Below are 15,508 nucleotides of genomic sequence, written 5' to 3' on the forward strand. Positions count from 1 at the left end.
TTTTTGCGGTTCACAATATCGACTGTACTTATGTGGAATGCTAGTGGAGGAAACCAGCCGTGCCAAACCAGGTGCAGTCAGTGGAGGACCTGTACCCGGCCAAAGACTACAACCATCTGTCCACAGAGGAGGATCTTCAGTGGCTAAGGAACCATCTCTGGGTCAGGTTAAGTGGAATGACGTGGCTCCTTAAACCTGAGCCAGAACAACGCTGCCGTCTCTGTCATCCCTGTCTGCACTGGACATTGTTGAAAAACAAGCGAACAATGAATAAAGATCATAGACAAACAATAGATTCCTAGAATAGGTTATATTACATTAAACTTTTGGTCAAAGCAGCCAGCTAAAGTAGTGTAGTTAGCATAAGTTCAATCACAAAGGCTGGTCTGAGAGCATCTCCTCACAGTTTTATTCAGGAGTACATCAAACATTCACATAACATTTTATCATGGTCACAGTGGGAATGTACATCTGTGTTGTTTGAATTATGTCTTTCCCCAGAGTGAGAGAGAGAGTACACCACTTCCAGCAGATCTCCTTGCTGGCATTGATCATGCACTGCTTTTCATGGGGTGAGCCTGATGTTCCACATGTCACGCCTCATGTCTAAAGCATGGGGGAAAAGGAAACATAAAGTCAAATTCTACAAATGCAATGTTTTACACAATATTGTATCATATTTGATGAGTTTGTGTTTTGCATGGGGGAATTTTTTTTAGCCCAAATCAAATCAAATTGTATTTGCCATATACACAGATGTTATTTTGTGGGTGTAGCAAAATGCTTGTGTTTCTTTCTCCAACAGTGCAGTAATATCTAACAATTCACAACAATACACACAATACACACAACCTAAAAGAAAAATAATGGAATGAAGTAATATATAAATATAAGGATGAGCAATGTCGGAGTGGCATAGACTAAATACAGTAGAATAGAATACAGTATATACTACATAAGAGATGAGTAAATCAAAAATATGTAAACATTATTAAAGTGAATAGTGATCCATTATTAGAGTGGCCAGTGATTACAAGCCTATGAATATGTGGGCAGCAGCCTCTAAGGTGATGGCTATTTAACAGGGTGATTGCCTTGAGATAGAAACTGTTTTTCAATCCAACCAGGAAGTGGGAAATCTGAAGTGGGAAGTGGGAAATCTGGTTTGTAGGTTTTCAACTCTTTGCATATCCAAGATACAGTGGAAATGGGGTCATGTTGCACTTCCTCAGGCTTCCACTAGATGTCAACAGTCTTTAGAACCTTGTTTGATGCTTCAACTGTGAAGTGGGGGTGAATGAGAGGGGATTGAGTAAGGTCTCTCCCAGAGTGCCACGAGCTGACCATGCGCTGACCATGCGAGAGTTAGCTGCATTCCATCGCATTTCTGAAGACAAAGGAAATCTCCGGTTGGAACATTATTGAAGATTTATGTTATAAACATCCTAAAGATTGATTCTATACTTAGTTTGACATGTTTCTATGGACTGTAATATGACTTTTTGTCCGTACTTTCCGCTGGACTTGCACACGCCTCATGAATTTGGATTTGTGAACTAAACGCGCAAACAAAAAGGAGGTATTTGGACATAAATGATGGACTTTATCGAACAAACTAACATTTGTGGAACTGAGATTCCTGGGAGTGCATTCTGATGAAGATCAAAGGTAAGTGAATATTTATAATGCTATTTCTGACTTCTGCTGACTCCACAACATGGTGGGTATCTGTATGGCTTGTTTTGGTCTCTGAGCGCTGTACTCAGATTATTGCATGGTGTGCTTTTTCCGTAAAGCTTTTTTTGAAATCTAACACAGCGGTTACATTAAGGAGAAGTTGATCTATAATTCCATGCATAACACTTGTATCCTCTATCAATGTTTATTATGAGTATTTCTGTAAATTGATGTGGCTCTCTGCAAAATCACCGGATGTTTTGGAAGCAAAACACTACTGAACATAACGCACCAATGTAAACTGAAATTTTGGGATATAAATATGAACTTTATCGAACAAAACATACATGTATTGTGTAACATGAAGTCCTAGGAGTGTCATCTGATGAAGATCAAAGGTTAGTGATTAATTTGATCTCTATTTCTGCTTTTTGTGACTCCTATCTTTGGCTGGGAAAATGGCTGTGTGTTTTTTGAACTTGGTGGTGATCTAACATAATCATATGTTGTGTTTTCGCTGTAAAGCATTTTTTAAATCGAACACGATGGGTAGATTAACAAGATGTTTATCTTTCATTTGCTGTATTGGATTTGTTAATGTGTGAAAGCTACATATTTCAAAAAAATGTAAAATAAATCCCGTGCTGCCTTTTCAGCGGAATGTTGTGGGGGGGTTCCGCTAGCGGAACCTGTGTCCTAGAAAGGTTAAAGCAGCAGATGTCATTTTCAGGATACGTCAATACAGCACAGAAAGCTTATTGTGGTTGTTCATTAGGTGATGGGAAATATGCAATATGTATACAAAATAATATACTTACCTTCCTTGAAAATCCATCTATACCGCCAAAGATGACAATGTTGTATCTTGGAAAAAAGCACTGGAATTAAAGTGAAATGTTTAACTGTTTCATTATGTATGTATTACCAGTTGATGAAGAACTCAAATTTCATACATCACTGAAAATGTGTCTACGAATAAGAATAAAAAAGTTAAAATAATTTCTTAGATTTGATGGAGACATTATACATCTTAGTACCTTATGAATTTATGATTTGTATCAATGTGGACGAGAGGAGCAGGAACTGAGTATTTTTGCAGAGCAATGCAACGAAGCTGGATCATTCTTGCAATGATACCTGCACCATCTACACGCTGCAAAGACTCCCAAACTCTTTGCCATTGTACATGATGGCCCATTGCTTAGAGACTTCCTTAGACCAGAAAGTCAGGGCCATTAAGGCAAGGATGCAGGCTTTAGAATGGTCAAACTCTTCATCTGACATATCAGATTAGCATTCCCTTACAGACATATTGTGATCAGATTCAGTTGAATTGTTCACGTCATTACCGGTCAAAACTAGTAGACTTGTTTACGTGCTGCTGTGCATTTTGTTGCTAACCTTACTTTGCTACCTGACAACATTACGGTTTTTACTTTTTTATTACCGTTTATATCTTTTGTTTTTCCATTGCTCAACTTTTTTTTCATTCAGTTTTTTCACGCCGAACGCTTTACCTGGACATGGTTCGTCAGGACCTCCACCAGCCGAAGCTAAGTAGTAACATTAACCTGATGAGGATAGAGAGCGCTATTTACACTATGGGGGAAAAACTGAACTCATTCTGCAGCACTTTTCCTGACCCGGAAGTTCAAAGTCTGAAATCGAGGCTCTCTTCCTCTTCATGCCTATAAATGGGCACAAGAGCTATTAGTATACATGCACGTCAAACACCTTCCTCTGGGTGTCAAGAAGGCTGTGAGAGAAGAAATGAGGTGATTATCTCGATCTGGGATGGAATAAATCCTCTTGGAATGACGTGTACCCAATTTCCGGTACTCTGAAGAACGCAATTTGGACAGTGGGGTTGCCTTTTGTTTTGCTGACGTTATAGGCGAATATTATTTCCGGCTTTGATTTTATTTGATACATGTCACCATATCATCGTAACGTATGTTTTTTCAATATAGTTTCATCAGATTATTGAAATTTTTTCGGGAGTTTTGCCGTGTTCCGTTCTCTTCCGTTTGTTTACATGGAGAGATCCGTGCAACCCGGCTAGCGCGCTTGCTAAATGGAGAGAGAAAGTTGCCATTCTGAATCCAAACAACGACTCATCTGGACAAAGGACACCTTGTTCAACATTCTGATGAAAGATCAGCAAAAGTAAGACCCAATTTATGATGTTATTTCATATATCTGTCGTAGTCGCCGGCAACCAAGTGTTTCTATTGTGCTAAGCTAAGCTAATATAACGCTACATTTTGTTTGCGCTGTAAAACACTTAATAAATCTGAAATATTGTCTGGCATCACAAGATGCCTGTCTTTCATTTGCTGTACACTATGTATTTTTCAGAAATGTTTTATGATGAGTAATTAGGTATTTGACGTTGGTGTCTGTAAATATTATGGCTGCTTTCGGTGCAATTTCTGAATGTAGCTGCAATGTAAACTATGATTTATACCTGAAATATGCACATTTTTCGAAAAAAACATATGCTATACAATAAATATGTTATCAGACTGTCATCTGATGAGGTTGTTTCTTGGTTAGTGGCTATTTTTATCTTTATTTGGCCGAATTTGTGATAGCTACTGATGTAGTAAAAAACTGATGGAGTAATAAAAGTGGAGTCTTTTGCTAACGTGGTTAGCTAATAGATTTACATATTTTGTCTTCCCTGTAAAACATTTAAAAAATTGGACATGTTGGCTGGATTCACGAGATGTGTACCTTTCATATGCTGTATTGGACTTGTTAATGTGTGAAAGTTAAATATTTAAAAAAAATATCTTTTGAATTTCGCGCCCTGCACTTGAAGTGGCTGTTGTCATAAGTGTACCGACGTCGGGCTGCAGCCATAAGAAGTTAATATCTTTTGCTGGTTTTGTCGCTATCGCTACTGTTGCCTTGAATCAATGTAGCTGTGTGGTTGGCTATTGTAGTAAGCTAGTATAATGCTATATTGTGTTTTGGCTGTAAAACACTTAAAGAATCGGAAATATTGGCTGGATTCACAAGATGTTTGTCTTTCATTTGCTGTACACCATGTATTTTTCATAAATGTTTTATGATGAGTATTTAGGTATTTCAATTTGGTCTCTGTAATTGTTCTAGCTGCTTCGGTGCAATTTCCGATTGTAGCTGCAATGTAAAACTATGATTTATACCTCAAATATGCAAATTTTTCGAACAAAACATAGATTTATTGTATAACATGTTATAAGACTGTCATCTGATGAAGTTGTTTCTTGGTTAGTTTGGTTGGTTCTTGGTTAGTTTGGTTGGTTTTGTGCAAGCCACCTGTGCTGTGAAAAATGTCTGTGCCTTTTTGTATTTGGTGGTGAGCTAACATAAATATACGTGGTGTTTTTGCTGTAAAACATTTTAAAAATCGGACATGTTGGCTGGATTCACAAGATGTTTATCTTTCATTTGCTGTATTGGACTTGTTAACTTCTTTTGGGATAGGGTGCAGAGTTTTCACTTATGGAAAAATAGCGTGCACAATTTCAACTTTGTTCTACTCATCCCCAGAATATAAGATATGCATATTATTAGTAGATTTGGATAGAAAACACTCTGAAGTTTCTAAAACTGTTTGAATCATATCTGTAAGTATAACATAACTTATATAGCAGTCAAAACCCTGAGGACTAACTTTTTTTTTTAAGGAGATATTATAGGCAGGCCAGAATTCTAATCACTTTAGTCGCAGTTCCTACTGCTTCCACTGGATGTCGCCAGTGTATGGAAAAAGATTAAGGTTAATCATTTGAACAGTGTGAAAGAAAAACACCAGGAAGTAGGTTGACGTCTGGTGTTTTTGTTTGATTGTTGCGCAAGACTTGAAAAGTACCGTGAGTTTGTTTATCTCCTATATTGAAAACAGATTGACCCGTCTTCAATTTGATCGATTATTAACGTTTACAAATACCTTAGGTTGTATTACAAAAGTACTTTGAAATGTTTTGGCAAAGTTTAGAGGTAATTTTTTTGATATTTTGTCATGACTTTCTGCAAATTGAACGCTGTTTTTTCCTGGTACAATGGCGCAAAATAAATGGACAATTTGGATATATATGGACGGAATTAATCAAACAAAAGGACCATTTGTGATGTTTATGGGACATATTGGAGTGCCAACAAAAGAATTTCGTCAAAGGTAATGCATGTTTTATATTTTATATCTGCGTTTTGAGTAGCGCCGGCATGGTTGAATAGGCTACACTCTCTTGTTGACATTTTGCTATCATCAGATAATAGCATCTTATGCTTTCGCCGAAAAGCCTTTTTGAAATCTGACATGTTGGCTGGATTCACAACGAGTGTAGCTTTAATTTGGTATCTTATATGTGTGATTTAATAAAGTTTGATTTTATATAATTTTTTTAAATCTGGCGCTCTACATTTTAACATGGCTGTTGGGACGCTAGCGTCCTGCTATCCCAGAGAGGTTAATGTGTGAAAGTTAAATATTTCTAAGAAATATATTTTGAATTTCACGCCCTGCACTTGGACTGGCTGTTGTCATATTTTGCCCGACTTCGGGCTTGCAGGTTAATCTGAAGATGGAGCTGGCTAAAGCTAAAACTGGCGAGTGTAGAGAGTATGGGGATATTTTTATCCACTTTGGTACCAATAAAGTTAGGATGAAACAGTCACCAAGTGCAACATAGCTTCTCTGGCCCCCTCCCAGTTAGGGGGAGTGATGAGCTCTACAGCAGAGTCTCACAACTAAATCGCTGCCCCTCCCAAAATATAGAATTTGTAGATAATTGGCCCTCTTTCTGGGACTCACCCACAAACAAGACCAAGCCTGGCCTGTTGAGGAGTGACGGACTCCATCCTAGCTGGAGGGGTGCTCTCAACTACGAACATAGACAGGGCTCTAACTCTCCTAGCTCGACATTGAGATAGCCAGCCTGCCAGCTTAGTGGAGTCTGCCATAGCACAGTCAGTGTAGTCATCTCAGCTATCCCCATTGAGACCATGTCTGTGCCTCGACCTAGGTTGGGCAAAACTAAACATGGCGGTGTTCGCCTTAGCAATCTCACTGGACTAAAGACCTCCTCCATTCCTGCCATTATTGAAAGAGATCGTGATACCTCACATCTCAAAATAGGGCTACTTAATGTTAGATCCCTCACTTCCAAGGTAGTTATAGTCAATGAACTAATCACTGATCATAATCTTGATGCGATTGGCCTGACTGAAACATGGCTTAAGCCTGATGAATTTACTGTGTTAAATGAAGCCTCACCTCCTGGTTACACTACTGACCATATACCATGCGCATTCCGCAAAGGCGGAGGTGTTGCTACATTTAGGATAGCAAATTTCAATTTACAAAAAAAACAAACAACCAAGGATCATCAAAAATCGTGCTATGAATTCTCGGAAAGCCCAAAGATTCCTAGATGCACTTCCGGACTCCCTCCGCCTACCCAAGGACGTCAGAGTACAAAAATCAGTTAACCTGTTATGGCTGCAGGCCGGTGTCGGTACACTTATGACAACAGCCCGTCCAAGTGCAGGGCGTGAAATTCAAAAGATATTTTTTAGAATTTTTTAACTTTCACACATTAACAAGTCCAATACAGCAAATGAAAGATAAACATCTTGTGAATCCAGCCAACATGTCTGATTTTTTAAATGTTTTACAGCGAAAACACCATGTATATATATGTTAGCTCACCATCAAATACAAAAAAGCACAGACATTTTTCACAGCACAGGTAGCATACACAAAACCAACCAAACTAACCAAGAACCAACCAAACTAACCAAGAAACAACTTCATCAGATGACAGTCTTATAACATGTTATACAATAAATCTATGTTTTGTTCGAAAAATTTGCATATTTGAGGTATAAATCATAGTTTTACATTGAGGCTACAATCGGAAATTGCACCGAAGTAGCTAGAACAATTACAGAGACCAAATTGAAATACCTAAATACTCATCTTAAAACATTTATGAAAAATACATGGTGTACAGCAAATGAAAGACAAACATCTTGTGAATCCAGGCAATATTTCCGATTCTTTAAGTGTTTTACAGCGAAAACACAGTATAGCATTATATTAGCTTACTACAATATCCTACCACACAACCACATTCATTCAATTCAACGTTAGCGATGGCGAATAAACCAGCAAAAGATATTAATTTTTTCACTAACCTTCATAAACTTCATCAGATGACAGTCCTATAGCATCATATTACACAATACATATATGGTTTGTTCGAAAATGTGCATATTTAGAGCTGAAATCCGTGGTTATACAATGTGACCATGTAGCAATTATTTTCCAGAATCTCCGTATATGTTTCTGACACTCACCTATTCTGACCAAATAACTATTCATAAACTTTACTAAAAAATACATGTTGTATAGGAAATGATAGATACACTAGTTCTTAATGCAATCGCCGTGTTAGAATTCTAAAAATAACTTCAGTACGACATGCAGCTTACGTTATAGCGAGAGAGCGCCCAAAATCTGGGCGCAAACTAATAGTAAACATGTTCGACAGATATATGAAATAACATCATAAATGGGTCCTACTTTTGATGATCTCCCATCAGAATGTTGTACAAGGGGTCCTTTATCCAGAACAATCGTTGTTTGGTTTTAGAATGGCATTTTTCCCTCTCGAATGAGCAAGCAAAACTAGCCAAGTGGCGCTAAGCTCTCCTTCGTCACCAAACGCAAAGAACGCAACACGCCTAAACTCCCGAAAAAAATTCAATAATCTAATTAAACTATATTGAAAAAACATACTTTACGATGATATTATCACATTTATCAAATAAAATCAAAGCCGGAGATATAAGACGTCTATAACGAATGCTTTTCAGAAGCCAATACTGGTGACCTTTATTTGCTTCCTGAACAAAGGAATTCTGGGGTCATGTCATTCCAAGCTCTCTCTTTTGACCATAGAAATACCTAGAAACCCCATTTCACCTCTCACAGCCTATTGACATCTAGTGGAAGGCGTATTAAGTGCATGTATACTAATAGATATCAAGCACATTTATAGGCAGGCCCTGGAACAGAGCCTCGATTTAAGATTTTTCACTTTCTGACAGGAAGTTTGCTGCAAAATGAGTTCTGTTTTACTCACAGATTTAATTCAAACGGTTTTAGAAACTTCAGAGTGTTTTCTATCCAAAAGTAATAATAATATGCATATTGTACGAGCAAGAATTGAGTACGAGGCCGTTTGAAATGGGCACCTTTTATCCAAGCTACTCAATACTGCCCCTGCAGCCCAACGAAGTTAACCATCTAACTGAGGAACTTAATTTAACCTTGCGCAATACCCTAGATGCAGTCGCACCCCTAAAAACAAAACATTTGTCATAAGAAACTAGCTCCCTGGTACACAGAAAATACCCGCGCTCTGAAGCAAGTTTCCAGAAAATTGGAACGGAAATGGCGCCATACCAAACTGGAAGTCTTCCGACTAGCTTGGAAAGACAGTACCGTGCAGTATCGAAGAGCCCTCACTGCTGCTCAATCATCCTATTTTCCAACTTAATTTAGGTAAATATGAACAATCCAAAATGTATTTTTGATACTGTCGCAAAGTTTACTAAAAAGCAGCATTCCAAGAGAGGATGGCTTTCACTTCAGCAGTGATAAATTCATGAACTTCTTTGAGGAAAAGATCATGATCATTTGAAAGCAAATTACAGACTCCTCTTTAAATCTGAGGATTCCTCCAAAGTTCAGTTGTCCTGAGTCTGCACAACTTTGCCAGGACCTAGGGAGACACTCAAGTGTTTAAACTCAGACTAAACAGAGATGCTTGTTCTAGGTCCCAAGAAACAAAGAGATCTTCTGTTGAATCTGACAATTAATCTTGATGGTTGTACAGTCGTCTCAAATAAAACTGAAGGACCTCGGCGTTACTCTGGACCCTGATCTCTCTTTTGACTAACATATCAAGACTGTTTCAAGGACGGCTTTTTTCCATCTACGTAACATTGCAAAAATCCGAAACTCTGTCCAAAAATGATGCAGAAAAAATGTATCCATACTTTTGCCACTTCTAGGTTAGACTACTGCAATGCTCTACTTTCCGGCTACCTGGATAAAGCACTAAAAAAAACTTCAGTTAGTGCTAAACATGGCTGCTAGAATCTTGACTAGAACCCCAAAATTGGATCACATTACTCCAGTGCTAGCCTCTCTACACTTTCTTCCTGTTAAGGCAAGGGCTGATTTTAAGGTTTTACTGCTAACCTACAAAGCATTACATGGGCTTGCTCCTACCTATCTTTCCGATTTGGTCCTGCCGTACATACCTACACATACGCTATGGTCACAAGATGCAGGCCTCTTAACTGTCCCTAGAATTTCCAAGCAATCAGCTGGAGGCAGGGCTTTCTCTCATTTTTATGGAATGGTCTGCCTACCCATGTGAGAGACGCAGACTGGGTCTCAACCTTTAAGTCTTTATTGAAGACTCATCTCTTCAGTAGGTCCTATGATTGAGTGTAGTCTGGCCCAGGAGTGTGAAGGTGAACGGAAAGGCACAGGACCAACGATCCGCCCTTGCTGTCTCTGCCTGGCCGGTTCCCCTTTCTCCACTGGGATTCTCTGCCTCTAACCCTATTACAGGGGCTGAGTAAATGGCTTACTGGTGCTCTTCCATGCCGTCCATAGGAGGGGTGGTTCACTTGAGTGGATTGAGTCAATGACGTGATCTTCCTGTCTGGGTTGGCGCCCCCCCTTGGGTTGTGCCCTGGCGGAGATCTTTGTGGGCTATACTCGGCCTTGTCTCAGGATGGTAAGTTGGTGGTTGAATATATCCCTCTAGTGCTGTGGGGGCTGTGCTTTGGCAAAGTGGGTGGGGTTATGTCCTGCCTGTCTGGCCCTGTCTGGGAGTATCGTCGGATGGGGCCACAGTGTCTCCCGACACCTCCTGTCTCAGCCTCCAGTATTTATGCTGCAGTAGTTTGTGTTGGGGGGGGGGGGGGGGGGGGGTCGGTTAAATCTGGAGTATTTCTCCCATCTTATTCGGTGTCCTGGGGTAATTTAAGTATGCTCTCTCTAATTCTCTTTCTTTCTCCCTCTCGGGGGACCTGAGCCCTAGGAACATGCCTCACGAGTACCTGGCCTGATGACTCATTGCTGTCCCCAGTCCACCTGGCCATGCTGCTGCTCCAGTTTCAACTGTTCCACCTGCGGCTATGGAACCCTGACCTGTTCACCAGACCTGCTGTCCCAGACCTGCTGTTTTCAACTCTCTAGGGACAGCAGGAGCGGTAGAGATACTCTGAATGATCGGCTATGAAAAGCCAACTGACATTTACTCCTAAGGTGTTGACCTGTTGCACTCTCGACAACAACGGATTATTATTATTTGACCCTGCTGGTCATCTATGAACATCTTGGCCATGTTCTGTTATCTTCTTATGGCTGGGTGCAGTATTGAGTAGCTTGGATGAATAAGGTGCCCAGAGGTGCCCAGAGTAAATGGCCTGCTACTCAGTCCCAGTTGCTAATATATGCATATTATTAGTATATTTGGATAGAAAACACTCTGAGTTTCTAAAACTGTTTGAATGATGTCTGTGAGTATAACAGAACTCATATGGCAGGCGAAAACCTGAGACAAATTCCAACCGGGAAGTGGGAAATCTGAGGTTGGTCGTTTTTCAATTCATTCCCTATTGAAGATACAGTGGGATATTGGTCATGTTGCACTTCCTTGGGCTTCCACTAGATGTCAACAGTCTTTAGAAATTTGTTTGAGGCTTCTACTGTAAAGGAGGGGCTCATAAAGGCTCTTTGAGTCAGTGGTCTGGCAGAGTGCCACAGGCTCGTGACACTCGTTCACGTGAGAGGTAGCTCGCATTGCATTGCTTTAGATTTAAGATTTATGTTAAAAACATCCTAAAGATTGATTCTATACATCGTTTGACATTTTTCTACGGACTGTAACGGAACTTTTTGACATTTCGTCTGCTCCTAGTGAACACGCTTCGTGACTTTGGATTTGTTTACAAAAATCGCTAACAAAAGTAGCTATTTGGACATAAATGGACATTATCGAACAAAACAAACATTTATTTTGGAACTGGGATTCCTGAGAGTGCATTCTGATGAAGATCAAAGGTAAGTGAATATTTATCATGTTATTTCTGACTTCTGTTGACTGCACAATATGGCGGATATCTTTTTGACTGGTTTGGGCTCTGAGTGCCGTACTCAGATTATTGCATGGTTTGCTTTTTCCATAAAGCTTTTTTGAAATCTGACAGCGGTTGCATTAAGGAGAAGTGGATCTAAAATTCCATGTATAACACTTGTATCTTTGATCAACGTTTATTATGAGTATTTCTGGAAATTGATGTTGCTCCCATTGGAAACGACAGGTTGTGGTCTATCTTGGTTTAGTTATACAAATCTTTGTCTACATCTCCCAGAAAAGGATGTCAAGGAGACATTTTTGTATCTAAGAAATATTTAAAAAAATGGTAGTCTTTGATTAACCTAAAACGTTTCAAGTTGATAGGTCATTGTGAAGTGAATTTACAAAGTATTTAAAAGAAAAAATCTGATTCCCTGATTTATCCATCTCTGAACCAATCACGTAGCTTAGCTAAATTAAGAGATGTACCATGGGCCTACATACCGAACTAGGTGTTATTTGGACCATTCCTGAGAATACATTTTTCAAATGTTTGAAAAGATTTCCAAGATGGAGGAAAATCTACCCTGTCCTCGAGGCAAATATGTTCAGCATGAGGAAAGAACCTACATACAAAGTTTAAGGTATCTAGGTCAAGGGTATTAAACAAATGTTTCCCCGGGGGCTGCATTCGGTCATAAACGAGGTACAGAGGACCGCGCTGACAATTATTTATATTTCCTTGCCGTGAAAAATGTCCCTAAATAGTCCTCTATCCATCATTCTAAAATGTTTAAGCTCCCTGACTGTCTAGCTTCCATTTCGGTGATTATAAGCAATCTAGACAGTCAAGAAACAATATGAATGTCGGTCTATTACTGTTTCTAAAGTTTCGATTTGGTTTTAGTCATTTTAAAGTACTGTGAAATTGGAAAGTATTTAGACCCATTTACTTTTTTCACATTTTGTTACGTTACAGCCTTATTCTAAAATGGATTAAAACGTTTTTTCCCCCCCTCGCCAATCTACACACAATACCCCATAATTACAAAGCAAAAACAGGTTTTTCGAAATGTTAGCAAATGTATAAAGAAAAAAAATGAAATATCACATTTACATAAGTATTCAGACCCTTACTCAGTACTTGTTGAAGTACCTTTGGCAGCAATTACAGCCTCGAGTCTTCTTGGGTATGATGATACAAGCTTGGCACACCTGTATTTTGGGAGTTTCTCCCATTCTTCTCTGCAAATCCTCTCAAGATCTGTCAGGTTGGATGGGGAGCGTCGCTGTACAGCTATTTTCATGTCTCTCCAGAGATGTTCGATCAGTTTCAAGTCCGGGCTCTGGCTGGGCTACTCAAGGACGTTCAGAGACTTGTCCCGATGCCACTTCTGCATTGTCTTAGCTGTGTGCTTAGGGTCATTGTCCTGTTGGAAGGTGAACCTTTGCCCCAGTCTGAGGTCCTGAGCGCTCTGGAGCAAGGTTTTAATCAAGGATCTCTCTGTACTTTGCTCTGTTCATCTTTCCCTCGATCCTGACTTGTCTCCCAGTCCCTGCCACTGAAAAACATCCCCACAGCATGATGCTGTCACCACCATGCTTCACTGTAGGGATGGTGCCAGGTTTCCTCCAGACAAAAAGTTTCCTCATTGAACAAAAAGTTCAATCTTGGTTTCATCAGACCAGAGAATCTTGTTTCTTATAGTTTGAGAGTCTTTAGATGACTTTTGGCAAACTCCAAGCGGGCGATCATGTGCCTTTTACTGAGGAGTGGCTTCCGTCTGGCCACTCTACCATAAAGGCCTGATTGGTGGAGTGCTGCAGAGATGGTTGTTTACATTTACATTTAAGTCATTTAGCAGACGCTCTTATCCAGAGCGACTTACTCACAGACAAGGAGGTTGTCCTTCTGGATGGTTCTCCCATCTCCACAGAGGGATTCTGGAGCTTCGTCTTAGTGACCATCAGGTTCTTGGTCCTCCCTGATCAAGGCCCTTCTCCACCGATTGCTCAGTTTGGCCGGGCGGCCAGATTTAGGAAGGGTCTTGGTGGTTCCAAACTTCTTCCTTTTAAGAATGATGGAGGCCACTGTGTTCTTGGGGCCCTTCAATGCTGTAGACAGTTTTTGGTACCCTTCCCCAGATCTGTGCCTCGACACAGATCTGTCTCGGAGCCCTACGGACACTTCCTTTGACCTCATGGTTTGGTTTTTGCTCTGACATGCACTGTCAACTGAGGGACCTTATATAGAAAGGTGTGTCTCTTTCCAAGTCATACACAATCAATTGAATTTTCCACAGATGGACTCCAATCACGTTGTAGAAACATCAAGGACGATCAATAAAACAGGATGCACCTGAGCTCAATTTCGAGTTTCATAGCAAAGGGTCTGAATACTTATGTAAATAAGGTATTTCTGTTTTTGTTTTTTATACATTTGCAAACATTTCTAAAAACCTGTTTTAGCTTTGTCTTTATGGAGTATTGTGTGTAGATTGATGAGGAAAAACATTATTTCATCCATTTTAGAATTAGGCTGTAATGTAACAAATGTGGAAAAAGTCAAGGTGTCTGAATACTTTCCGAATGCACTGTATGTTGAGTTCGTTTTTCCCCACTCAAACCAGCCGTATGTTTGAAACTCCTGCTCGAGGTCAAACGGGGCAGCGGATTTGAGGGTCTAAGTTAGTCTTCTTATAAGAGCTCCACCTATAGGCCACTTGGTGCCATTCTTTTTGACCAATTACTCATGGCCTCTCATTTCTGTGTGCCAAATTAGAAAAGGAGTTACCAATCTATGCTTGAGTTATTTGACCGTGTGAAGTTATTTGACCATGATGATACTGACCTTGTGCTTTGATGAATTGGAAGGTATCTAGAAATAACAAAAAAGGGTCACTATGCAAATTAGCCATTCTAAGAAAATTCTTGAGACACATTTTTTCAAAACCAGTATCGATTAGCATGAGTCACAGTTCTATAGTAACATAATGTTAGTAACTATTCACACAAAATCATGACATTATTACTTCAGATTAGACATCTTATTGAGCTCACGTTATTTAGTAGCACGGCAATACCCCTCTAGGCAAAAAACGACATCTTCAAATCAAAGTAGAATGGACTGATAAATTGAGACATCAACTTACCACAGTTATAGCTGTAGACTACTACAAGAACTTGGAATGGAGGAATAACTCACAGACAAGGAGGATGACCAAAAACAGATGACCAGCCATATCAGGGGTGAACAACACCATTTTCACAGATCCTCCGACTCTCACAAACTACTAGGAGTATGGTGTCTGTGACTGAGAGAGCGGTTTGAATAGAGAGGTAGATGAGAAACTTCCTCGCAGGAAAACCACAAACAAAGTCCATTAACTATCAAGTAGTGTCTCACATCATGAGGTTGGGGGAAGGTCAATCAGTCAAAGTTCTGTAGTTATATTTTGATCCTAAAATATCAAATGAACCAAAAAGCATTAGCTTCACTGTCAGAGTAAATTCATACGTTTTATTTGAGTCCTTTTTGACTGTGACAACTTTGATAAAAAAGAAGTAAGGTTCATGTACAGCATTGGCAACACCCAACAGTTAATATTTTGGCTGTGACTCCATGTCTGGCTCTGAAACTCAACAACACTACATGTCTGTTGACATCTTGAGGG

This window comes from Salvelinus namaycush, chromosome 2, assembly GCF_016432855.1.
Source record: "Salvelinus namaycush isolate Seneca chromosome 2, SaNama_1.0, whole genome shotgun sequence".
Classification (NCBI taxonomy): domain Eukaryota; kingdom Metazoa; phylum Chordata; class Actinopteri; order Salmoniformes; family Salmonidae; genus Salvelinus; species Salvelinus namaycush.